This window comes from Nuphar pumila, chromosome 11 (assembly GCF_984573655.1).
Source record: "Nuphar pumila chromosome 11, dmNupPumi1.hap1.1, whole genome shotgun sequence".
In the NCBI taxonomy this organism is placed as follows: domain Eukaryota; kingdom Viridiplantae; phylum Streptophyta; class Magnoliopsida; order Nymphaeales; family Nymphaeaceae; genus Nuphar; species Nuphar pumila.
Window position 1 is genome coordinate 61,571,813 of NC_143259.1, and position 24,937 is coordinate 61,596,749.

The window sequence follows — 24,937 nt, forward strand, 5'->3', positions numbered from 1 at the left end:
GCTTCATTATGCAGCTTTGAAACTCTTGAAAGGGAAGGCTACCAATGGTTTCGTTCGTCCTTCAATCCGGGCTTCGGATGATGTTATCGTCGCGAAATTTTTCCCCCGTCTCCCCTTCCTTGCGGAAGAGAAAAAGAGAGAAATGCTTTCGCGCCTCAAACTTTGACCGGATTTTGGAAATTGTTTTGAAATACTCGCCTCCGTTTTTGAAAATTGCGGGAAAATCCATGGGATGGGGCTCGACCTGTCGGTACGAGGTTCGACCGTTCCTGCCGCCTTTAACAGGGGTAATCGAACCAAGGACCAAAACTATGATTGACTTAGCGAAATTATCAAAGTTATGTTCTATCCTAAATGCACAGAGAATTCAGGCATGTGCTATGAGATTTTGGAAAATGCAGCTTGGGAAAACATGATGTATGCTTGGAAAATATTTGGAGTTGAAAAGATTCTCTCAGGAAAGAGGTCAATTTCTCAGGAAACTCAGATAAAAAGGGGTTTTTGAAAACATGAGAAAGCTTATAAAGATGTGGAAAATTCAGAAATAGTTGAAAATCTTGGGAAAATGGAAGTGATTCTTGAGAGAAGATGAACCTTTTGAAAAGGGAAACACTTCTTAGGAAAACTTGGACTTTGAGAGTTTTCTTGGGAAAATGATAGAAGATTTATAGGAAAACTCATTGGAGAAGGAAATTCAAAACTTGGGGAATCGAAATCCTGGGAATTTTACCTTTTGAAATACTTGGAAATCGATTTTGGATCTTGAAGAAAGATTGGAAAACTCTTTTGAATATCTTAAGAAAATATCATTTTCCTGGGAAAACTGTGGAAAAACTTGTCTTTAGAAAACCGATTTTGAAAAATCCTTAGAATTTCTTGAGAAATCGATTTCTTGAGAATGAAGTTTTCTTGAGAATGAAGTTTTCTTGAGAAAATCTTGAGAAAATCAATGATTTCATGATGTAAATGTCATGAGTGAATGAATGCACTTTGAAAAGATTTTCTAAGAGATTTGTTGGAAAAATGTGCATTAAGTCAAGATAAATCCTTCACATATCCTGACTGTGGCCATGAATATGTTCAGAATTTAGTTGATTTGATGCACATGATTTTAAAAACTTTGGAAATATGATGTGCATTTTAAGATAGCCTAAGAGTGTAGGTTCAATGTGACTAGTAGAAAGATGACGGATCTGGGTCTCGTCCATATTCCGACTAGGGCCGTAAATATGGATCCCACCGAGTCCATCAACTCCCTAAGAGTTGGTGCACGTGCCATTCGTGAACATCCATAGTGCTTTTGAAATAAAATGCATGAATCATATAATCAGGATATTGCATAAAATCAAACTATATGATATGCATCCTAGTCTAAGCAGGAAATTAAATCTCTTATTCCAAAATTTACATTATTACATCATTAAATAAAGGAAATAAAAGAAATTTGCAGACTTCAGCTCCTTCTTTGGAATGTCCCTGCCAAGCTTGAAATAAAGTTAGCTCAAATATGTGGGTTTTTCCAAGATTTTCCAATAATATTATGAAATTATTGGACTTAATTGGATATAAACCCTATTCTCATGCTTCCTTGATATTTGAAATGATGAAAATGCAAGAAATTCAGTGGAAAACAGTTTGAAATTCGGAATTGGGGTCAAAATGACCAAAATACCCCTAAAATTAAAGATACACCTTTAAAATCAGGGTTTTTTGAAGGAAAACTTAGTAAAATTGGGATTTCGAAATTCAAATTGAATTCAATGATGATGAAATGCAATATGACATGCTTCTAAACACATTAGGACTGTAAAATCAGAATTTGGTATTTTGCAATTTATCAAAAATAGCGATTTTCGCTTGTTTTTCGCTTGGATCTGGGTCCTGCGGAACCCTGTTTTGGTATTATGGATGATCCGAACCTCAAATGGATTCCAAATTACACCAAATTCGGTATGAAGCATCTAAACACTTTGATAAACAACCTAGAATGCTAAAACTCATGAAATGATATGATTTAAATGCCAAAATTCAAAGAAAGTCCTAAAATGATGGATTTTGCCTATGGATCCGAACCAAATGCAATGCCTAATATGATAATGCAAGATTTACACCATGGAAACTTCTGATATTTTGCAGACTGCTAAAAGACCCGAAATGGAACATTTTTGGTTTTTACAGCCTCGGGATTTGAGCCATGGTGAGTTCAATAACAGGGATTTAGTTCTGACAGAGGTTAAAATCACCCTAATCTGATGTAAAATGCCAAACAAATATAAAACAGCCATGGAAATTTATGAAATTAATCAGAGCTATGAAAGACACCTACATGAACAACTTTCATGTTTATGACTTCGGCATTTGATCAACAGAAACACAGAGAAAAATATAACTATTTCTGCCTAAACTAACAGAACAGACAAATGTAGCAAAACAGTGGACTGACGAGAAAAATCAGAATCAGGGGTCAACACTGTTCTAAAAATTACAGGCTTTTAGATGCAAACAGAGGACATCTCGGACACCACTTTCACTTTTTACAGTTTCGGATTTTGAGAAACACACAAAGAGAAACCATAGCCCTAAGTCGATCCAAGATCTCAGAGGCCCAAATTAGGCTCTGACACGTGTCCCGGACTCTCGGATTTTTGTCAGTCATAAAAAAAATCAGAAAAATCTGAAAACATCATATTAAAAACTAGACATTCTCTCAAGTTCAGGGCATTTTTCGGATCGAAAATCGGATCTCCCAGGAGGGAGAACTCGATTTTACAAGTCGGCAAATGGTTTTCAAAACGCATCCCGGGTTACAAAACCCGACTTACCATTTTGGATGTTTACCGCAGTAAACAAATTCAAATGGCTCCTAATTTTTGGCAAAATTTCAGGGACACCTAAGGGCGCATTCCGTGATTTTTTTGGGATTTTTAATAAAAAATAAATGCATGAAATGACGTGTGGACTGACTGACAAAAACAGAGACTTACTGAAAATAAGCAGAATTGAAAAAAAGGCTAAATTAATCCTAATTAATTCATGAAATATGCTAAATGAATGAAATAAAATGCAAATTAAATCTAGATAAATGCATGAATGATAAAAATCATCAAGGAAGCATAATTGAATATTTTTATGTATGTCGTTTTATGAGAATAGCTCAATCCATCTCTCGGATGAGCTCTTTCTTCAAACGACTCCCGAATCGAATTATGAAATCCAATCAATGGGAAAAGAAGTGCACCTTGTTTCATTACGCAGCGTAGGTGCTCTTGAAAGGGGCAGCTACCACGAGCTTCCTTCGTTCTTCACTCCGGGCTTCGGATGGTCCACCAAAATCGAGCTCCGTTGGAATTGGACTGGCCACAGCACGAGCTCTACTCCACCTTCTTCAATGTGCCAAAGGGGGCACGATTTCCAAGGTTCAAAATCAGATGTTAGGAAGGCTAGGTTGGATTTTCCAAGTTCACAAGAGCTAAAAAATGATCTCCCAAGGCTGGGCGTGAACCCTTGTTTTTATAATTTTTCTGAAAATTTTTGAAATTCAAACAGGCTGGATCTGAGCCCTCCATGTGGCGCCATCTCAGGGGGTGCCATCTGGGGGTTTTGAAATTCGAATTTGCCTTTTGCAGGGAGCCCTCAGATGGCGCCACCTCAAAAGGCTATTTTGATTTTTTTGAGAAAATAAAAATGGAAATTTTTGTGGTTGAGACACCTCAGCAGGGGGAATTTGGAATTTTTCAAAAGTTTGCTTGATTCTCTCTGCCGGGAACTCCCAGAAGGCGCCACCTCAGAGGGTGCTCTCTTGGAATTTGAAATTCAAACTCACCTTTTGTAGGGAGTCCTCAGGTGGCGCCACCTCATGGTGGGCTACCTTTATTAAAAATAAAATAAAAATGAAAAATGGAGCCAAGTGGAGTCCTGGAATGGTGCCACCTCAAAAGGTGTTTGACACATGTCAGAAGGACAGAGCAGTGGGCTCAGAAGGCGCCACCTCAGAGGAATTTGAATTTTGCTTTTTCTGGTGAAAGGAGATCTGGACATGTGGAGGACAAGTGTCAGCTGTCTGGAGAGGCTTTCTCAAATGGCGCCACCTCAGGGGGAAGTTTGAAATTCAAATGGAGGTTGGCTCTGGAGGAATGGAGGATGGACATGTGGCGCCACCTCAGGGTGGCTCCTACAATGCCATGTGGCAAGAGGGAAAAAAAAAGAGGGAAGGGACATGTGGCGCTCTCATAGGCCATCTGGGAAATCAGAGCTCTGGATTTTCGCCACCTAGTGCCCTGTTTGAATTTTAAATGGTTTTGCTTTTTCTGAAGAAGGCCAGGAGTGACATGTGTCTCCTACTTTTCTGAAAGAGGTAGGGAGAAGACATGTGTCCTCTACTTTTTCTGAAAGAAGCAGAGAATGACACGTGGCAGAGGGGAGAGAAGGTGGGCCGAGCCATGTGGCGCCATCTCAGACAGGATGAAAAAGGTAGGAGTTCTTGATTTTCGCCACCTATGGGGGTTTTTGAATATTTGAATTCTAGCTTTTCTGAAGAAAGCAGGAAATGACACATGGCACTTGCCTTTTTCTGAGGAAATGAGGACTTGCCATGTGTCCTCTGCAGGAGACACTCCAGATGGCGCCACCTCAGAGGAGACAAGCCTACCTTTTTTGTAGGAATTTAGGAGTGATACATGTCTCCTACTTTTCTGAGAAAAGTAGGAAGAGACATGTGTCAGGCTACTTTTCTAGAAGGAAGGAGGGGTTGACACGTGTCCCCTGCAGGAGACACACTTCAAGTGGCGCCACCTCAGAGGAGACAAACTCTACTTTTTCTAGACAGGACAACCTATGACACTTGGCATCTCCTGGTAGTCTTTGAAATGACACATGGCGCAGGATGGATAGGGTGACACATGGCAGATAAATGGGATGACATGTGGCGGCTTCTGAAGGTACCCCCACACTGACACTTGGCATGGAAATGGGAGGAGAGAGAAATGACAAGTGGCACCAATCTAGGGGACAAGGCTCCTATATTTTTGGGTTTTTCAAAATTCAAATTTTCAAACGGAAAGCTTGTGTGACACCACCTCAGTGTGGGTCCCACATTGCCTCTTTATTGAAATAAGGATAAAACCACAACTTCTTTTTGGAATTTTCATAAAAATTTGGACTAATGGGCAAAACAGGAATTTTGGAAAGAGTTGGCCCTTGTAGGGCGATTTTGTAAAAGAAAGATATTTGAAATTGTCAAAAAGGGCAAAATCTGAGGTGAAGTGACTCAAATCCATATTGAAAACTATCCAGATGGTTTTCCTGAGGAAATATTTTGAAATTCAGAGTCCTGGGGGTAAAATGGGAAAAATTGATAATTTTGAAGACCCAGGGTTTTGAAATCAATTTTGAAAATAGTTAAAATTCGAATCTGGATTGAAAATTTTGAAATCAAGAGTTCTGGACCTCGAAATGACATGCTGTGCAGTGCAGTGATTTGAAATGCTCATGCAATGATATGCAATGATATGCAATGTCATGTCTTATGAAACGCAATCTTGAACCAAGACTCTGGAGATGTCTGTCTCCTGTCAGGTGTAAAATCTTGAACATCTGAGATAAAAATAGAGAAAATTTGAGAGTTTCAGATGAAATTTGGACTGTTGCATGGTTCGGGCTCAGAAAATGACCATTTTGCCCTCCAGCGATTTCAGAGGCTGAATGTTGATGATTAGTGAAAATGTCGGAGGAGTGAGTGAAAATTTGGGGTGTTTACAGATGCCCCTCTTTGCTACTAAGCCGGCTCATGGCCGAGCTTAGTGGCAAAGAAAAAACACACCAAATTTGGGCCATATGAGAAAATGCTCCAGTTAGAAGGATCTGACTGGGTATGGAGAAATTAGCCCGAGGAAGATGGTAGATATGAAGCGGAGAATAAAGAGGAAAGATTTGCTCTATGAGAGTGAAGTTCAGGTTTATGCCCTTTGGATGGGACAGAAATACCTCGCATGGAACGGAGCTCAGGTTTGACCCTTAACCTGATGGGACAGAAATACCTCGCATGGAACGAAGCTCAGGTTTTGACCCTTGACTTGATTGGGGAATGGAATATCTCATCGAAATGAGACTCAGGTTTGTACCCTTAACCTGATCGGGCGGAAGATGAAATACCTCTTTGATTGAGGCTCAGGTTTGTACCCTTATCCTGATCGGGCGGAAAATGGAATACCTCTTTGATCGAGGCTCAGGTTTGTACCCTTATCCTGATCGGGCGGAAAATGAAATACCTCTTTGATTGAGGCTCAGGTTTGTACCCTTATCCTGATCGGGTGGAAAATGAAATACCTCTTTGAGTGAGGCTCAGGTTTGTACCCTTATCCTGGTCGGGCGGAAAATGGAATACCTCTTTGATTGAGGCCCAGGTTTGTACCCTTATCCTGATCGGGCGGAAAATGAAATACCTCTTTGAGTGAGGCTCAGGTTTGTACCCTTATCCTGATCGGGCGGAAAATGGAATACCTCTTTGATTGAGGCCCAGGTTTGTACCCTTATCCTGATCGGGTGGAAAATGGAATACCTCTTTGATTGAGGCTCAGGTTTGTACCCTTATCCTGATCGGGGGGAAAATGGAATACCTCTTTGATTGAGGCCCAGGTTTGTACCCTTATCCTGATCGGGCGGAAAATGAAATGCCTCTTTGAATGAGGCTCAGGTTTGTACCCTTATCCTGATCGGGCGGAAAATGAAATACCTCTTTGAGTGAGGCTCAGGTTTGTACCCTTATCCTGATCGGGCGGAAAATGGAATACCTCTTTGATTGAGGCCCAGGTTTGTACCCTTATCCTGATCGGGCAGAAAATGAAATGCCTCTTTGAATGAGGCTCAGGTTTGTACCCTTATCCTGATCGGGCGGAAAATGAAATACCTCTTTGAGTGAGGCTCAGGTTTGTGCCCTTATCCTGATCGGGCGGAAAATGGAATACCTCTTTGATTGAGGCCCAGGTTTGTACCCTTATCCTGATCGGGCGGAAAATGAAATACCTCTTTGAGTGAGGCTCAGGTTTGTACCCTTATCCTGATCGGGCGGAAAATGAAATGCCTCTTTGAATGAGGCTCAGGTTTGTACCCTTAACCTGATTGGGCGGAAAATGGAATGGAATCCTCGAAGGAAGAGACCATGATGGAACCTTTGGATTTTGCACAATAAATCCAATAGGGTTTTTTGCAAAAGGAAGGAAAATGGGGTCCCTAAAGCTTGAAAAGGGATTGGTTTTGGGCGTCTCATTGCTGAGACTAAAATCAGCTTTTGAAATTGCCTTTTGCGGGAAATGATTGGTGGTTCGACCTCGAACCGAAATGGGACTGTCTATGGTGGGACAGTGGGGACACCGGGAAGTGTGCAAATTTGAGAGTTCATGCTCTCAAAGAAGGGAAGGAATCAAGTCCTTAGGAGGGATTTAAAATTGGTGTCAGGATGCATCGAAGACGGACATCAAGCTCTCACTTCATATCAGAATAGCTAGAAAATATTGTCAAAATGTTGGAAATTTTGCTGTTGATTCAAAATATTTGAAAATGTTGCACATTTTTGCAAAGATATTCTTTCTTTTCTACCTGAAGCATTACCTCCAAACAAGGTTCACTTCGTAGAATCGAAATTGGAAACCCAAATTGTTTGCAATTGACCTTCTTCAAGGAAGCTATCAATTTCCTTGATATGAGCAGGAAAGAGAATTTGATATTATGAAAGCAATTGATGAAAGAATACTGATAATAGAATGTCACAAAGTTAAAGAGGATTCTTGATAAATTTGGCAGTTTGATATCCTGGGAGCTTCTCTCTTGACAATCTTTCTGCACTCTTTTGGCTCTCTGGGTTTTTGCTATATTCTCCTTCATTTTGGAGATATTCTTACTTTTTCTCTCTTTCTTTTTCCTCTCTTTCTCTCTTTTGGGAAGGGTACGTCACAAACTCCTTCAACTTGGAGATGTTTCGATCCTTCTTGGATGATGGGTTCGGAGATCGTTAGGCGATAGCTGAAATTAAATATCTTTTAGGGATTGTCGAGAGGTTCATCGCATCTGCCTTCATCTTGACAGTGCTTTGGACTTTCCCTGGAAGGATCCGTCACAAACTCCGTCATCTTGGAGATGTTTTGAATCTTCTTTGGCCCCGGGGGTCTACTCGCCTAATTCGCCTTCATCTTGACGACAGGTGAGAGATCTCTTTTGCGGATACTTAATTGCAGCTTAGGTGATTCTGAGGAGACAAGGCTTGGGTAAATGCTCTCTTTTCTAGCACTCAGGATATTTCAACTGCCTCGTCTTTACAAGAATAGCCTTTAAAGATGCGCCATTGACTGCGATCAATATCGATCATCCATGGCATTGCAAAACATTGAATTTTCTTTGCTGGCCATATCGAGGATTTATCCTTCATCCTTTTGGCTGGCCGATAGAAAGAATTTGAGTTTTGAATCTCTTTTCGCGAAAGCTTCACTCTTTTGGAAGCGATGCTGAAGGTAAATTAAGATAGAGATTAGTGCAATAAAGATTTTGAAATCAACAATTGATTGACAAATTGACAAAATTTTCTTGAAATCCTTGGTGAAAGTGAGTATTTGAAGTCCGGTTCAACACATCCATGACGAAAATTCTCCTCTCTTTTTCCCCAAAAAGAGAGACTCAGGCTTAGCCCTTACCTTAATGGGAAATGGGAAATACTCCTCTCTTCCCTGAAGAGGAGGTGTTTGCAAAACGAACTTTCGAAGAGAAATTGAGCTTTCGTCAAAGCTCCCTAATATTAGGCTTCTCTTATGGAAAGGGGGCCGAAAATAGTGAGGTCTGTAAATTGGGTCATGAGAAGAACGAGTCCATCACACTCTCCCTGCAAAGAGGGTCTTTCATGACGAAAATGGCCTAGTATGAAATTGGGGGGGGTCACAAGAAAAGCGAGTCTCCGTCAAGCCTCTCTCTTTAAAAGGGTTTCTTGTGTGAAATTGGAAATTGTTTTGCAAACGGTTCACAAAGACGCGAGTCCCTTCAAACTCTCCCTAGAAAGAGGCTAAGTGAACGGATTGGATAGCATGCGAAAAGAACGAGTTCCCTCGAACTCTCCCTAAAAAGGGTCTCTCGCAAGAGAAAATGATTGAAATTGGATATTGAGATTGATTGACCCGAAGGTCGAAATTGGAAATTGGAAAATTGGTTGTTGAAAATTGTATGACCCGAAGGTCGAAATTGGATGACCTGATGGTCGGAATTGAGAATTGATTGACCGAAAGGTCAAAATTGTGTGACCTGAAGGTCGAAATTGAGAATTGAGTGACCTAAAGGTCGAAATTGGAAATTGGGTAACCAAAAAGGTCAAAATTTGGAAATTGATTGACCTAAAGGTCGAAAATTTGGAAATAGATTGACCCGAAGGTCGAAAATTGGAAATGGATTGACCCGAGGGTCGAAATTTGGAAATTTAGTGACCCGAAGGTCGAAATTGGAAATTGAGTGACCCGAAGGTCGAAATTGGAAATTGAGTGACCCGAAGGTCGAAATTGGAAATTGAGTGACCCGAAGGTCGAAATTGAGAATTGGATGACCCGAAGGTCGAAATTGGAAATTGAGTGACCCGAAGGTCAAAATTTTGAGAATTGAGTGACCCGAAGGTCGAAATTGCATGATCTGGAGTCAAAATTGAGAATTTGGTAATTGGAATTGAGAATTGGAATTTGAAATTGAAAATTGGGTGACCCTGGGGTCAAAATTGGGAATTGATTGATCCAAAAGATTTGAATTGAGAATTTGGAGGGCAAAATATCAAATTTGAGCAATTGACAGACCCTGATGATCGAAATGACTTGGATCAATAAAGGAGAATGATGAGTTCGAGTCAGAGCTCGAATAAAATATTGAGATCACGAGTCGGAACCCGGATCAACAAAAGAAAATGGAAGGCTCGAATCAGAGCACAAATAAGATAATGAGATCACGAGTCGGAACCCGAATCAACAGAGAAAAAATGAAGAGCTCGAATATGAGCTCGAATGAAGATAAAAAGATCACGAGTCGGAACTCGGATCAATAAAGAAAACGAAGAGCTTGAGTCAAGGCTCGAGTAAGATAATGAGATCACGAGTCGGAACCCGGATCAACAAAGAAAATGAGGAGTTCGAGTCGAGGCTCGAATAAAGTAGAGAGATCACGAGTCGGAACCCGGATCAACAAAGGAAAATGAAGAGTTCGAGTCGAGGCTCGAATAAAGTAGAGAGATCACGAGTCGGAACCCGGATCAACAAAGGAAAATGAAGAGTTCGAGTCGAGGCTCGAATAAAGTAGAGAGATCACGAGTCGGAACCCGGATCAACAAAGGAAAATGAAGAGTTCGAGTCGAGGCTCGAATAAAGTAGAGAGATCACGAGTCGGAACCCGGATCAACAAAGGAAAATGATTTGAATAAAGACACGAGTCGGAACTCGGTTTTCCAAAAAGTTGAAAATGTACCAGCTTGAATACTGGATTTTGAAATAATACCAGTTTGAGTGCTGGATTTTGGTTCAGTATTGGCGATGATCTTTGGATCATTAGGAATTATGATGGGACTGTTTGTTGAAATCCCAATACCGACCGGATTGTGATTAATGCAATTGAATGCAAATGAATATGAGTTGATGCATATGAATGCACATGTGCATGAAATGAGGAATTTGTTTATCCTGCCTGCATATAGAACAAAATTTTAAAATGCCCCAGTGTAACTGGGAAAGAAAGTTGGATCATTATTTGAAAGAAACAGGAAGGATTTACAAGAGGAGAATAAATGTTTCAAGTATAAAACTTTTTCAAGTGTCGAGCATTAATAGGATCTGGCAATTCTACTCCATCGGCATTGATGAGCCGATATGAGTTGCGGGGTAATGCTTCTTTGACAACATAGGGACCTTCCCAATTTGGCGACCATTTGCTGCCGGGACGATGCTTGAGATAAGTTGTGGATCGAAGTACTAAATCATTGACTTTGAATCTTCTTTCGATGATAGATTTCGCATATTGCCTGGCTACTCTCTGGCGATAGGATTGAGCATGCTCTGCTGCTTTTAGCCTTCTCTCGTCGAGTAAGTCTAGTTGCACTAGTCGCTGCTGCTGGTATTGATCAAGAGGTAATTGCAGAAGTGAAGCAAATTTTAAAGCGGGCTTCTGAACATGTAGCGGCAATACTACTTCTGTCCCATAGACCAGCTCTGATGGAGTAGCATTCGTTGGTGTACGAATGGTGGTCCGATAGGCCCACAATGCATCGTGGATCTTCTCATGCCAGTCACGGCCTGTTTCCACAGTTCGCTCCAAAATACGAATTAAAATCTTGTTGGTGGCCTCTGCCTGACCATTCCCTTGAGGATAATATGGAGCGGAGAAATGATGATAGATCTTGAATTTTGAGCAGAATGTCTTCATTCTTTCATTCTTGAAATGACTGCCATTGTCTGACACAATGTCATGTGGGATGCCGAAACGGCAAAGGATGTTCTTGTGAATAAAAGAGACCACATGACGGCCTTCTACTGTGCGAAGAGTGATGGCTTCTACCCACTTGGTGAAATATTCCGTTGCGGCAAGGAAGTATTTGTGGCCATTTGAAGCTGAAGGAGTGATGGGACCTACGACATCGAAGGCCCACATGGAGAATGGCCATGGGGAGACAACAGATTGTAAATAAGTTGCCGGAGCATGAATAGAAGGTGCGTGTATCTGGCATTGCACACACTTCTTCACATAATGATAGCAGTCTTGTTGCATAGTCTTCCAGTAGTAACCTGCTCTGATGATTTGCTTGACAAGGGTTTGGTAACCGACGTGGCCACCACAAATGCCTTCGTGTGCTTCCCGCACGACTTCTTTGGCTTCGTCTTCATCTAAACATCTGGAATACTCTGAACTGAATCCACGACGATAGAGGACATTGGCCAAAATGAAGTATCGAGTAGACATACGCTGGATTGCTCGCTGCTCTTTCTTTGAGAGTTCTGGAGGAAATTCACCAGTTTCTATGAAAGTTTTGATGTTGTAATACCAAGGCTTCTTCCTTTGCTCAGCTTGGTTTACTCGTTCCGATGGAAGGAAAGCAGGTTGGTCAAGTCTGCCAATTTCAAAAGAGCGACAAGATTCTCCATTCTTGAATGCCATAATGGAGCCTAAACTGGCTAGACTATCAGCCACTTGATTAAAATCTCTCTTGACATGAAAGAGCTGGAATTCTTCAAACTTGCTGACGAGAGCTGAAACAATTTTCTGATAGGGAAATAACTTCTGATCTTTGACCTGCCATTCGGCTCGAACTTGATTGACAACAAGTAATGAGTCACCGTAGGCATGTACTCTCTTGACATTGAAGTCTGATAGAATCTTTAGACCTTGAATCATGGCTTCATATTCAGCCATGTTGTGAGTACATTGAAAGTCTAATTTGAGAGAAAATGGAATCATCTCCTTCTCGGGAGTGATTAATAAAATTCCGATGCCTATTCCCGCCATATTCTTAGAACCATCGAAGAATAAATTCCAGACTGGAGATTGCTGGATATTGCAAATTTGCTCATCAGGGAAGTCATCTTCGGCTTTTACTTCTTCGGCCAGGGGGAAATCCGCCAATTGATCTGCAATTGCTTGGCCTTTGATTGATTGCTGCGAGACATATTCTAAGTCATACTGCATCAGTAAGACTTGCCATTTTGCGACTCGTCCGTTGAGGAAAGGTTGTTCTAAGATATACTTGAGGGGATTGAGTTTAGACAAAATTTTGATCTCTGATGCTAACAGGTAGTGTCTTAGCTTCTGCTTGACTGGCTTAGCATCCGGCTTCAAGACGAGTCGGTGTTCAACCAATTTGGGGTCTAAGCCCGGCATGTCTTCATATGTCCACGCGAACACTTCTTCATGCTGCTTGAGAAAATCTGTAAGCCTTTTCTTTTCTTCCGGATTCAGACTGGTTCCGATCTGGAGAATTTTTGGATCTTCCTCTGAACCGATATTGACACTTTCAGTTGGATCTTGTACTAGAGGAGATGGTTCATCTTGCTTCTGAACTGCGGCGAACTCCGGTAATTCCTAAAGAGACTGATCATATTCTGCACAATCATATGACTGTTTGCAATCTTATCATTTCCGGTGCTTGCTTTGATTCTGTGAATTGCTGTCGACTTCTTAAAGACCGTGGGATTGAGAACGAGCTTCTTGATTGTCCGAGAAGTCATTCTGAAATTTTGGAGAAGAAATTTGGTTCAGACAAATCAGCCTATAGTGAGACAAGCAATCATTTGAAGAGAACCATACATAAAATGGCATTGAATTATAAAATGATGAGACAGATAGAAAGGGAGTAGATGGCATTCGGATAGACAAAGAAACTTGGAATTTTATTGATTGAATTGATCAATGACATTGGTAAAATGAGACATTTATTTGGATAAGAATAGAAGGAAAATAACAAATGGTCTTCATTGTGCCCCCTTGACAAAAACAGTCTTCTTTGACGAGCTTCCGCCGGCAAATCCTAGTCCTGCTCTGTGGGGACGATGCTTCTGAATCATTGGCTCGATGCGGCCGTCCTCGTTCTTGCCGAGTCCCTTGAAGGGTTGATAACCATGTTTTAGAAGCAAATCAAATCCCTTTCTTGACTTCATGAATTGCGGAAACAAGGGATGATCCTTAATGGTGCCGTAGTCGATTCGACCTCCAACCTTGAAGAATTGAGGACCTTTCCATCGGGTCATGGCTACTGTGTGCAGAGATGGCTCTGAGGATGCCTGAAGTATTTCTCGATTCTCTCCGAGATTGATCTCTTTACTTTCCCTGATGCTGGGAATATCTGCATTGAATGATGGCCGAGGAATCATGGGCTGCGGGAGCCTTTCTTCTGGGTCTTCTCCCAGTATTGTGGTTATCATTCCACCCTTTGACCACTTCACACATTGATGAAGGGTGGAAGGCACTGCATTAGCATTGTGAATCCACGTCCTACCGAGCAGCAAGTTGTAGGTTGGTGGTACATTAACCACATGGAAAAGGACGGAGTGCACCGAATAATTGATAAACACCTCCAAGAATATCTTGCCCTTGGCCGTTTGACCATGATTGTCAAACCCATAGATAGTGATGGGATCCGGAATATATTCTTCGTCCTTGATCCCTAATGCCTTTGTGGTCATTTCGGGACATATGTTGAGGCTACTGCCTCCATCGACCAGCACATGGGGAACCGTCATTCCTCTGACCCGAACGACGATGTAAAGAGCGTTATTGTGAAAGGAATGAGGCTTTGGAAGGTCCTCATCCGAGAAGGTAATTGGTGCATTGGTCATGGCGGAGTTCACAATCTGTGCCATGTCTTCAGGAGTGGTACTGGGTTTAACCTTGATTTTCCTGAGCAGATCATCCAGTACTTGTCGGTGCTTGCTAGAATTATTGGCCAAGTCAAGGATGGAGACATTGGATAAAGCAGTCAGAGGCTTCTGACTTGACTTCTCTGGCCTTGGTCTAACGATTTGCTTGAAGAAGTCAGGAGTTCCTTTTGATTTGGGAACTGACTTCACCGGTGCTTCTGCAACTTTCATTTTACTGAATGCTGAAATTAAGTCCATCTTCTTAGAATCTGGAGCCACTTGTCGTAGCACCGTCACCTGATGCTGAACTTGGAGATCTTGCGCAGAACATGGCTTGATATGTTCATGCGGTAGAAAGGGTTGTGCAGACACTACTGCTGTGGTGTGTGAAGGGAAGGGGTGATTGAGAATGTTCATTTTCTCTTCTTCTTCTCCTTCCACCAATAAATTCTTTTCAATGAGATCTTGCACGATGTTTTTGAGAACAAAGCAGTTCTCGGTGTTGTGTCCCACTGTCCTGTGGAACTTGCAGAACTGATCTTTCCATTTCCCCATGGGCACAGGGGGATCAGCCAATCTGGGCAATTTGACCATCTCTTTTGATAGCATGTACTCAAGCACATCCTCGAGTGATTGGTCAAGGGGAGTAAATTTTCTGTCGTAGCTCCATCCTTCATGTTTAGCTTTCTTGCGCGGCTTCGGCCTTTGATCCTGCTGAGGAGGCTTGCTGAACTGAGGAGCAGGCTTTGCTTTCTGATCTTTGTGGTTCGAACTGCCTGAGCTGTAACAGTAATTTTTCTTCTGCCCTTTGTGCTGATTTCGGCCTTTGCTGCTGTTGTTGGCAGAATAAGTAAAGTGAGCTTTCTTCTTCTGCTCACCATGGGAGTTGTTCTTGGAAAAGGTGAAGCCTTCATAGACTCCATTTTCCACACTCAGCTCGAGCCATTCGGCTCGTTCAGTCAGCTCAATGAAGGTCCTGGACGGCGCTGTGGAGATTAATCCTCTTAGCGGCTGCAAGAAATTGTTGAGGATTAAGGACAATGCATGTCTTTCCGAGATAGGATCTCTCATCTTATTACAGGCTGATCTCCATCTGTGAATGAAGTCCCGTGCTTTTTCATTCTCGTTCTGTCTCAAATTGCAGAGATGACTTAATGTAGGCAGCGCTTCTGTGTTGAACAAGAAGCGTTCAATGAATAGATTTACAACTTTGTCGAACTCCTTGAGCTCGATGGGGTTGATATGCTCAGCATACCACTTGGCTGCAACTCCTTCCAAGCTGCGGGGGAAGCATAGAAACAATGCTCGGTTATCCTTTCTGAACCTCGAGCATTCTGCTAAGAAGGTGGCGAGATGAGCTTTTGGGTCGCCGGAACCATCGAACTTGATGAATTTACGGGGGAGATTATCTAGATCGTCATCTCCTTCTAAGCCGTCATAAAAGACCTCGCTGGTGAAGACTTTCTTGCCCTTGTCGCGGGCTTGCAGATCCTTGACAACTCGGGCCATTTCCTTAAACTGCACTTGCAAAGGCTCTTCTTTATCTCTGCTTTTTGACCTGCGGCTCTTACTTTGGCCATGCTTCTGAAATGCCGGAGGCACCTCATATTCTTCATCTGTATCTTCAGTGGAATCTGATTCATCTGAAATCTCTTCTGGCTGGATTTGCTTCTTGGGAGCCTTCTTACCCCTGCGACCATGGAACCTTTCTCTGAATGGATTTCTTTCTGAGCTGGTCCCGGGCTGCTCATTCATCATTTTGTTCATCATTTTTCTGAACATGGCATACATTTGAGGGTCTATGCCATCGTCTTCTTGCTGCTGCTCTCGACTCTTCTCAGATCGAGGGGAACCCATCTCTTCTTCTAAGGCTGATGAGTACTGGGATGCCGTGGTTCTTTTGCCTGATCTTGTCTCAACCATCAAATGATATGGATGCTCTCTGCAGGGCAAAAGACCTGATTAGATTTTGAGGAAATTAGATTTTGGAGGAAATATTTGCTGAAAATATGGTAGACAATTTGGAAAAGATGTCCCATTACTAGGGACTGAGTCGTCGTGGGAATCACGACAATTGTGTTGTCATTCCTTCTGCAAAAGAAATAAACAACGAAAATGTGTCTTGTTACCTAGGCGAGGTCGTCAAACCACAATGGAAGGAAATAGAATTTTATTAAAATGAGAAGAATAAGATTTTATTGATCTTGACAAAGAGGTGGAGGACAGACGATTTGCCACCATTCATGATAGTCGGCAGACACTCTAGGACCTGGAAAGATTTTAAGAGAGACAAAGGAATCCCATCCGTAGCGGGCAGAATGATATGCCCCGGACCATTGTGCGGAAGTGAGATCGAACTCTGCCATAGCTCCTGATAACAGTCGGGCTTCGACATATTGCTGCCTCTGAGAGAACTGCCGAACACATCTCTCTGGTTGGTAGTAAGTGCAGAAGAATGGTCCCAGCAACTTGAACCGCTTACCATAAGCGTAGGTATATCTGGGAGGAGATATTTGCCGATCAAAATAGTCCCAAACAACGTCATCCTCTTGAATGTTGTTGATCATAGACCGGTACTGCGCCACTGGAAGGAGTTCTTGACCATTGTATCTGAAAGAGCTTGCTCGAGCTGGAACGTGCTGGAAAAACCAGGACTGAAGTGCGTAGATGCATCCTTCAACTAAAATGGACTCTCCGAGTGAGAATCGAGTCAGACCTCGATAAAGGAAGGCGAGCGCTGCCATGGCTATGGAGAGGCGATTGGTTTGCCGACTTCCCCATCTTCTCATAAGCTGGATTATCCTGATGTCCATGTAGTTCTGTCCATCTGGGAAAAGGGACAGTCCTACAGTGCATAGAACCATTGCATTCTGAATCTTTTCTTTAGCTGTTCTTGATAGCGAGCTGACTTCGACGAAGGTCCCGTACTGGCGGTACAACTCAAGTAGGTCAACATATTCATCTCCTTCTAACTGGATCAGGGGCCAAGATCGGTGGCCTGTCATACGGGCTAAGGAGTCTCGGGGGTCCAAACCCTTGACATTGATAAGGAATTGATGCTCTAATGGGTCGCTTGGTCGACCAGCCGGTTCTGGCAACCCCATGATTTCTGAAAATTCATCCATTAAAACAGTCATTTCTCCCCATGGGAACCAGAAGGTACATGTTCGAGGATTCCATCGCTCTGCCATTGCATGGATCAGGTTGCCATTGATGGTCTGCTTTCTGACTGCTGATGCCAGCTCTAATCCGCACGCGCTCAAATGGTCCGGGAACATTCGGGAAAAGCTCTTTAACCAGGAATAATACTACCGGGGAATGAAAGTTCCGGTGCTAAGAGCTCGATGTTCAGGACGACCTTGTCGCACCTCGAAGGAGATGTGACCTTCAGGAAAGATAGGATCGACTTGACTGGATGCCATCGAACTGAAAACAGAGAAAGACTCAGAATGAGACTTAGGAAAATATGAGAAATTTTGAAAAATTTTGCAGGCAGGATAAAAATGCAGCTAGAAATTCGATATCCAGTAGAAGGATAGAATGTAAAATCTCCTGGAGTTTTGGAAGAAATGGGATATTTGAGAAAATCATCCAGGGTTTGAGAAAAACATCTTGTGGAAAATAAGGATATTCGGAAAAGACCTAATGAGTTGAAAAACATTGGGAAATATAAAGAATTGAGAAAATCATACATACAATCACATCCTGCACAAACATTTATGCACATTCAGCACTCCCTAAAAGGCTGACTCTAGATGCATCAATTTGAAAATAGCTGTAGGACCTTAATCCTAACTCTAAGTTCAGATCATCTTTGTCCAATCCAGTTATGCCGATATACCCGAACCGAAATCCGAGGTACGTGGCATAGAATTTCAACTCCGGTTCTAAGGTAAGGTTTTCCAACATCCTTGAGCGCCTACCGATATACTTCGGACTGTGGCCCGCGGTACGTGGTAGGGGGGTGTTAACCCAAATAGTTGGCCCAGTTGTGAGGCTCTGTCCCGAACTATGGTTCTGGAAGAGAGCCCAGCAACGTGAAGACCGGGACAATATAGGTAAGGGAGGTTTTGAAAAATGATCACATGCAAGAAATAGATGGCTCTAAGTCCTAGAGAGATAGACTTTTGAAAATCTTTGAAGAAGCATACATTGTTTGCATTCAGATCCTAAATTGAGGAGAGTTGTATTTAGACCTAAGTCTATGTGAGCATGAAAATTTCTCCTCAATCTGGTCCTACCAAACCATGCCTAGTCTATATGCAGTCAATGTCAGCTAGGTCAGAATCTAGGCTCCTAGGCTCACATGATATTGAAAGTAAAAGAGCTCACATTTTGTGAACATAATTTCGATAATTGAACTAAGTCAAGCATAATTTAAGTCAGACAAGGACAGGTCCCATCACGGTCGCCAAACCTGTTATCGTCGCGAAATTTTTCCCCCGTCTCTCCTTCCTTGCGGAAGAGAAAAAGAGAGAAATGCTTTCGCGCCTCAAACTTTGACCGGATTTTGGAAATTGTTTTGAAATACTCGCCTCCGTTTTTGAAAATTGCGGGAAAATCCATGGGATGGGGCTCGACCTGTCGGTACGAGGTTCGACCGTTCCTGCCGCCTTTAACAGGGGTAATCGAACCAAGGACCAAAACTATGCTTGACTTAGCGAAATTATCAAAGTTATGTTCTATCCTAAATGCACAGAGAATTCAGGCATGTGCTATGAGATTTTGGAAAATGCAGCTTGGGAAAACATGATGTATGCTTGGAAAATATTTGGAGTTGAAAAGATTCTCTCAGGAAAGAGGTCAATTTCTCAGGAAACTCAAATAAAAAGGGGTTTTTGAAAACATGAGAAAGCTTATAAAGATGTGGAAAATTCAGAAATAGTTGAAAATCTTGGGAAAATGGAAGTGATTCTTGAGAGAAGATGAACCTTTTGAAAAGGGAAACACTTCTTAGGAAAACTTGGACTTTGAGAGTTTTCTTGGGAAAATGATAGAAGATTTATAGGAAAACTCATTGGAGAAGGAAATTCAAAACTTGGGGAATCGAAATCCTGGGAATTTTACCTTTTGAAATACTTGGAAATCGATTTTGGATCTTGAAGAAAGATTGGAAAACTCTTTTGAATATCTTAAGAAAATATCATTTTCCTGGGAAAACTGTGGAAAAACTTGTCTTTAGAAAACCGATTTTGAAAAATCCTTAGAATTTCTTGAGAAATCGATTTCTTGAGAATGAAGTTTTCTTGAGAATGAAGTTTTCTTGAGAAAATCTTGAGAAAATCTTGAGAAAATCAATGATTTCATGATGTAAATGTCATGAGTGAATGAATGCACTTTGAAAAGATTTTCTAAGAGATTTGTTGGAAAAATGTGCATTAAGTCAAGATAAATCCTTCACATATCCTGACTGTGGCCATGAATATGTTCAGAATTTAGTTGATTTGATGCACATGATTTTAAAAACTTTGGAAATATGATGTGCATTTTAAGATAGCCTAAGAGTGTAGGTTCAATGTGACTAGTAGAAAGATGACGGATCTGGGTCTCGTCCATATTCCGACTAGGGCCGTAAATATGGATCCCACCGAGTCCATCAACTCCCTAAGAGTTGGTGCACGTGCCATTCGTGAACATCCATAGTGCTTTTGAAATAAAATGCATGAATCATATAATCAGGATATTGCGTAAAATCAAACTATATGATATGCATCCTAGTCTAAGCAAGAAATTAAATCTCTTATTCCAAAATTTACATTATTACATCATTAAATAAAGGAAATAAAAGAAATTTGCAGACTTCAGCTCCTTCTTTTGATTGTTCCTGCCAAGCTTGAAATAAAGTTAGCTCAAATATGTGGGTTTTTCCAAGATTTTCCAATAATATTATGAAATTATTGGATTTAATTGGATATAAACCCTATTCTCGTGCTTCCTTGATATTTGAAATGATGAAAATGCAAGAAATTCAGTGGAAAACAGTTTGAAATTCGGAATTGGGGTCAAAATGACCAAAATACCCCTAAAATTAAAGTTACACCTTTAAAATCAGGGTTTTTTGAAGGAAAACTTAGTAAAATTGGGATTTCAAAATTCAAATTGAATTCAATGATGATGAAATGCAATATGACATGCTTCTAAACACATTAGGACTGTAAAATCAGAATTTGGTATTTTGCAATTTATCAAAAATAGCGATTTTCGCTTGTTTTTCGCTTGGATCTGGGTCCTGCGGAACCCTGTTTTGGTATTATGGATGATCCGAACCTCAAATGGATTCCAAATTACACCAAATTCGGTATGAAGCATCTAAACACTTTGATAAACAACCTAGAATGCTAAAACTCATGAAATGATATGATTTAAATGCCAAAATTCAAAGAAAGTCCTAAAATGATGGATTTTGCCTATGGATCCGAACCAAATGCAATGCCTAATATGATAATGCAAGATTTACACCATGGACACTTCTGATATTTTGCAGACTGCTAAAAGACCCGAAATGGAACATTTTTTGTTTTTACAGCCTCGGGATTTGAGCCATGGTGAGTTCAATAACAGGGATTTAGTTCTGACAGAGGTAAAAATCACCCTAATCTGATGTAAAATGCCAAACAAATATAAAACAGCCATGGAAATTTATGAAATTAATCAGAGCTATGAACGACACCTACATGAACAACTTTCATGTTTATGACTTTGGCATTTGATCAACAAAAACACAGAGAAAAATATAACTATTTCTGCCTAAACTAACAGAATAGACAAATGTAGCAAAACAGTGGACTGAAGAGAAAAATCAGAATCAGGGGTCAACACTGTTCTAAAAATTACAGGCTTTTAGATGCAAACATAGGACATCTTGGACACCACTTTCACTTTTTACAGTTTCGGATTTTGAGAAACACACAAAGAGAAACCATAGCCCTAAGTCGGTCCAAGATCTCAGAGGCCCAAATTAGGCTCTGACACGTGTCCCGGACTCTCGGATTTTTGTCAGTCATAAAAAAAATCATAAAACTCTGAAAAAATCATATTAAAAACCAGACATTCTCCTGAGTTCAGGGCATTTTTCGGATCGAAAATCGGATCTCCCAGGAGGGAGAACGCGATTTTACAAGTCGGCAAATGGTTTTCAAAACGCATCCCGGGTTACAAAACCCGACCTACCATTTTGGATGTTTACCGCAGTAAACAACTTCAAATGGCTCCAAATTTTTGGCAAAATTTCAGGGACACCTAATGGCGCATTCCGTGATTTTTTTGGGATTTTTAATAAAAAATAAATGCATGAAATGACGTGTGGACTGACTAACAAAAACAGAGACTTACTGAAAATAAGCAGAATTGAAAAAAAGGCTAAATTAATCCTAATTAATTCATGAAATATGCTAAATGAATGAAATAAAATGCAAATTAAATCTAGATAAATGCATGAATGATAAAAATCATCAAGGAAGCATAATTGAATATTTTTATGTATGTCGTTTTATGAGAACAGCTAAATCCATCTCTCGGATGAGCTCTTTCTTCAAACGACTCCCGAATCGAATTATGAAATCCAATCAATGGGAAAAGAAGTGCACCTTGTTTCGTTACGCAGCGTAGGTGCTCTTGAAAGGGGCAGCTACCACGAGCTTCCTTCGTTCTTCACTCCGGGCTTCGGATGGTCCACCAAAATCGAGCTCCGTTGGAATTGGACTGGCCACAGCACGAGCTCTACTCCACCTTCTTCAATGTACCAAAGGGGGCACGATTTCCAAGGTTCAAAATCAGATGTTAGGAAGGCTAGGTTGGATTTTCCAAGTTCACAAGAGCTAAAAAATGATCTCCCAAGGCTGGGCGTGAACCCTTGTTTTTATAATTTTTCTGAAAATTTTTGAAATTCAAACAGGCTGGATCTGAGCCCTCCATGTGGCGCCATCTCAGGGGGTGCCATCTAGGGGTTTTGAAATTCGAATTTGCCTTTTGCAGGGAGCCCTCAGATGGCGCCACCTCAAAAGGCTATTTTGATTTTTTTGAGAAAATAAAAATGGAAATTTTTGTGGTTGAGACACCTCAGCAGGGGGAATTTGGAATTTTTCAAAAGTTTGCTTGATTCTCTCTGCCGGGAACTCCCAGAAGGCGCCACCTCAGAGGGTGCTCTCTTGGAATTTGAAATTCAAACTCACCTTTTGTAGGGAGTCCTCAGGTGGCGCCACCTCATGGTGGGCTACCTTTATTAAAAATAAAATAAAAATGAAAAATGGAGCCAAGTGGAGTCCTGGAATGGTGCCACCTCAAAAGGTGTTTGACACATGTCAGAAGGACAGAGCAGTGGGCTCAGAAGGCGCCACCTCAGAGGAATTTGAATTTTGCTTTTTCTGGTGAAAGGAGATCTGGACATGTGGAGGACAAGTGTCAGCTGTCTGGAGAGGCTTTCTCAAATGGCGCCACCTCAGGGGGAAGTTTGAAATTCAAATGGAGGTTGGCTCTGGAGGAATGGAGGATGGACATGTGGCGCCACCTCAGGGTGGCTCCTACAATGCCATGTGGCAAGAGGGAAAAAAAAAGAGGGAAGGGACATGTGGCGCTCTCATAGGCCATCTGGGAAATCAGAGCTCTGGATTTTCGCCACCTAGTGCCCTGTTTGAATTTTAAATGGTTTTGCTTTTTCTGAAGAAGGCCAGGAGTGACATGTGTCTCCTACTTTTCTGAAAGAGGTAGGGAGAAGACATGTGTCCTCTACTTTTTCTGAAAGAAGCAGAGAATGACACGTGGCAGAGGGGAGAGAAGGTGGGCCGAGCCATGTGGCGCCATCTCAGACAGGATGAAAAAGGTAGGAGTTCTTGATTTTCGCCACCTATGGGGGTTTTTGAATATTTGAATTCTAGCTTTTCTGAAGAAAGCAGGAAATGACACATGGCACTTGCCTTTTTCTGAGGAAATGAGGACTTGCCATGTGTCCTCTGCAGGAGACACTCCAGATGGCGCCACCTCAGAGGAGACAAGCCTACCTTTTTTGTAGGAATTTAGGAGTGATACATGTCTCCTACTTTTCTGAGAAAAGTAGGAAGAGACATGTGTCAGGCTACTTTTCTAGAAGGAAGGAGGGGTTGACACGTGTCCCCTGCAGGAGACACACTTCAAGTGGCGCCACCTCAGAGGAGACAAACTCTACTTTTTCTAGACAGGACAACCTATGACACTTGGCATCTCCTGGTAGTCTTTGAAATGACACATGGCGCAGGATGGATAGGGTGACACATGGCAGATAAATGGGATGACATGTGGCGGCTTCTGAAGGTACCCCCACACTGACACTTGGCATGGAAATGGGAGGAGAGAGAAATGACAAGTGGCACCAATCTAGGGGACAAGGCTCCTATATTTTTGGGTTTTTCAAAATTCAAATTTTCAAACGGAAAGCTTGTGTGACACCACCTCAGTGTGGGTCCCACATTGCCTCTTTATTGAAATAAGGATAAAACCACAACTTCTTTTTGGAATTTTCATAAAAATTTGGACTAATGGGCAAAACAGGAATTTTGGAAAGAGTTGGCCCTTGTAGGGCGATTTTGTAAAAGAAAGATATTTGAAATTGTCAAAAAGGGCAAAATCTGAGGTGAAGTGACTCAAATCCATATTGAAAACTATCCAGATGGTTTTCCTGAGGAAATATTTTGAAATTCAGAGTCCTGGGGGTAAAATGGGAAAAATTGATAATTTTGAAGACCCAGGGTTTTGAAATCAATTTTGAAAATAGTTAAAATTCGAATCTGGATTGAAAATTTTGAAATCAAGAGTTCTGGACCTCGAAATGACATGCTGTGCAGTGCAGTGATTTGAAATGCTCATGCAATGATATGCAATGATATGCAATGTCATGTCTTATGAAACGCAATCTTGAACCAAGACTCTGGAGATGTCTGTCTCCTGTCAGGTGTAAAATCTTGAACATCTGAGATAAAAATAGAGAAAATTTGAGAGTTTCAGATGAAATTTGGACTGTTGCATGGTTCGGGCTCAGAAAATGACCATTTTGCCCTCCAGCGATTTCAGAGGCTGAATGTTGATGATTAGTGAAAATGTCGGAGGAGTGAGTGAAAATTTGGGGTGTTTACAGATGCCCCTCTTTGCTACTAAGCCGGCTCATGGCCGAGCTTAGTGGCAAAGAAAAAACACACCAAATTTGGGCCATATGAGAAAATGCTCCAGTTAGAAGGATCTGACTGGGTATGGAGAAATTAGCCCGAGGAAGATGGTAGATATGAAGCGGAGAATAAAGAGGAAAGATTTGCTCTATGAGAGTGAAGTTCAGGTTTATGCCCTTTGGATGGGACAGAAATACCTCGCATGGAACGGAGCTCAGGTTTGACCCTTAACCTGATGGGACAGAAATACCTCGCATGGAACGAAGCTCAGGTTTTGACCCTTGACTTGATTGGGGAATGGAATATCTCATCGAAATGAGACTCAGGTTTGTACCCTTAACCTGATCGGGCGGAAGATGAAATACCTCTTTGATTGAGGCTCAGGTTTGTACCCTTATCCTGATCGGGCGGAAAATGGAATACCTCTTTGATCGAGGCTCAGGTTTGTACCCT